Source organism: Myotis lucifugus, unplaced genomic scaffold, assembly GCF_000147115.1.
Source record: "Myotis lucifugus unplaced genomic scaffold, Myoluc2.0 scaffold_15, whole genome shotgun sequence".
Classification (NCBI taxonomy): domain Eukaryota; kingdom Metazoa; phylum Chordata; class Mammalia; order Chiroptera; family Vespertilionidae; genus Myotis; species Myotis lucifugus.
Genome location: NW_005871063.1, coordinates 14,414,376 through 14,417,599, shown reverse-complemented (window position 1 = coordinate 14,417,599; position 3,224 = coordinate 14,414,376). Strand labels below are relative to the sequence as shown.

The 3,224-nt window shown below is 42.4% G+C and overlaps 1 pseudogene; it reads right to left on the bottom strand.

Moving 5' to 3' along the window:
- Nucleotides 1-2,795: 2,795 nt before the first annotated feature.
- Nucleotides 2,796-3,224, bottom strand: LOC102436216 (annotated as a pseudogene).

Sequence of the window (3,224 nt, the reverse complement as noted above, 5' to 3'; positions counted from 1 at the left end):
ATACTGCTATATCCTCCTTTTATAGACGAGGAAACCGAGCCTTAGAGTTAGGTCACTCACACAAGATGACCATGAAGAAGAGCCAACATTTAAATCACTGTACTCTTAGCCAGTACACTCCACCTTAAACTTTTCCAGGAGGTATTAGCCATTGTGGTTACACTACTCCTCTCTGTAAATTCCAGTGTCAGGAATTCACAAGAATAGTGGACAGGGCAACACAAACTAGCGAATGAAGAGTCATTATGGGATCATTATACAGATCCCATATGCCTCCTGTTTAGATATTAAAAATGTGGGGTCAGAGGTAGTAAGAAGTATAGTGTGGTGATGAAGCGTGGAATTTGCAGTCATGTTTCTCAAGTGCCTCTGGTAAACTGGACCCCAGATAATGAACCACAGTCTGCTACTCACTTCAAAATTGGTGCACAATGCCAACAAGCCAAGGCCCTGGCAACTAGAGGCCCGTTCATTAAGATTAAGATGGATATTAGCACTTCGGTGTCGGGTGAATTTCCCGCCAAAATATAAGATGGCGCGTTAAAATGCCTATATCTTTTGAAGTATGGGTTCGATTGAAATGAAATATTTGGTAATACGCAGTTACAATCGGCCCGAGTTTACACGTTTCCCGCACTCCACCGCAAATCTATATGAACCGAGTTTAAGACGGCTCCCGCGGAGTACGCGCAATTCGCGCGAGCTGACTTAACTCGTTTCCCGCAACCCAAGTGTTAGAATACTAGAGGCCCGATGCACGAAGATTCATGCAAGAATGGGCCTTCCTTCCCCTGGCTGCCAACACCACCTTTGCTCCGGCCAGAGCCGCCTTTCTGTCTTCCTACGCTGCCCAGAGGCCCTGAGTGGCTGGAGCAGTGTGGAAAGCCCACCCCATCCCCAGCCGCTCTGTGCCTGCATATGCAAATTAACCCATCTTTGTTGGGTTAATTTGCATACTCACTCCTGATTGGCTGGTAGGTGTTGTGAAGGTACGGTCAATTTGCATCTTTATCTTTTATCAGTGTAGTTTGTCCCATGTAGCGGAGGAACCTAGAGACAGTGAGAGGTATCAAGAAGGCTACTGCCAGAAATGATAGGGAAATGTCATTTTGGGAATGACTTTTTTTAAACAAAGGTAATGCCAAAGCAATCTGCCTGGGGTCACCTCTCAAAGAGAGGAGGGCAAGTTCCAGATGAGGGGTCCTTTGCTCCTGGATAGTCCAGGATGGACTGACTTGCTCTGGAGACTCCTAGGTGCTTTTTCTTCCAAGAGCCTAGTTTGCATTTGCATGATGTCCTCCATAGCACTGGTTACACATGTGTACGAATAGATCTCCCCACTAGATTGCTGGAGGACAAGGAACATTCCTTTTCATCTATGGATATCCAGCACCAAGCCATGTGCCTAACACACAGACAGCACTTGGTAGTTATTGAATTAATAAATACATAAATAAACCAATCAGAGCAATCGATGGGGAAAAGCTTTACTGACCTGGAAGCAACCAAAGGTAGCCCCGCTGTTATTTAGGATTTAAAAATGCCATCCAATTTGTGGCATAAAGTTATTACTGACTATAAATTCAAGTTTTGAAACTTGGTTTCACTACCTATTCATCAGTACCTATGACAGCGCTAAAATAAAGTTACAATGAACTGAGGCATATAATGTATTATACTTAGAACAGAATGAAATGCCTCTTAAAGACATAAACTACATAGCCTGTAACTAATTATATACTGTCTTCAAACCTCAGTTTGCTCATCTGCCAAATGGGGATAATAAATTAGCTGCACTTCATCAAAGGTTTAATCAGATTTTATATATATGCCAATTTAAACTTGACAAATGAAAGTCCTACATGATTATAATTACTACTAAATTTACTCCCTCAGAACATTAGAAGCTAGTTACCAGTTATTGCATAATATATAATAAAGACACATTAAGAAATTAGTTCAGTTGTAGAGCATATAATGGCCCATAAATCATTTGTTTATATAAATGAATGTAGCTAGAGATAACAAGATAATTATTTAATGGAACAAGTTAAAAAAAATAGGCTAATTATCCAGTGGTAGAAGGCAACACATATTAACAGAGCTAAATACCTCCCCCCCCCTTTTTTTTTCTAGGAAAAATGAAAAGGGGAAATAAAGAGTAACAGTAGTAAATTTAATAAATGCTTGTGACATTGTAAACATTTTACTAAGTAATATATTTCATTTCATTTCATTCTCACAACTACCCTATGAGGTGGAGACTCTTATCTGATTTTAGAGAAGAGACCAGTGCTTAGAGAAGTTAAGCTACTAGCCCAAGATCACCTATCATATTATTCAAACCCAGGAATATTGCCTCTACTGTATTTTGCCACTAAGAAATCAAAGAGGTGGAATAAAAGCCAAAATATGTAAGTTATTTCCTCCATTGTTATAACCTGTTTTTTTGTTTACTTTTAAGAAAATTGTTGTGGTTTTATTGTATCATGAGGCATGAAAACATCTGAACAAATCAGTATCTGGACGGTGAGGCAGCTGCTTTCTCCTTCACTTCTTTGGGTTACTAGAGCAACTTGTTAGTTGATTTAAAAAAAAAAAAAGACAACCTTTTGCATTACTTAAGTCTTTCCAAGGCATGCGCTGGTACAACACAAACTTCTGTCAGATGTAACTAGTCTAGCGTCCAAACATCATGCACAGTACCTAAGCAGCAGCAGCGCACTGGGCCCACTCCCACCTCGGTCCTGCTCATTTGTGTATGCTGTTTGGAGCATCGGGAGGAGTGTGTATCTGGAAGAGGAGGGAGGAGGAAACAGCATGAGTGCCTGGCTGGGAGGAGGTCAGCCGAAGTTGTGCAGAGCAAGCCTGAACATGTCACTGGTGCAAACACAAGCATCTTGATGTTCTTCAATAGGAACAGCTGGTGGAACCCCATGATGGGGTCTTCATCGGCCTTGAGCTGGCCCACAACCGTGCTGAGGATGCAGCTGTCTGGCGCGGGCTGGTGGGCCTGTGCCGTGGTGCTGGGCTGGATTTCTGGAACGGAAGGCTAGACCACTTCTCCACAATGGCAGCTTTCCCTGGAACTGCTGTCCTTCCCACGTACGCCATGATGCGTCCATGTAAACTGCGCCTCGTTGGGTTCTGTCGTTATCAAATAACTGGTAGTCATGTTGCATGAAGCTGGATCCAGTCTGCTCCCAAATTGGCTTGTCTCCCAT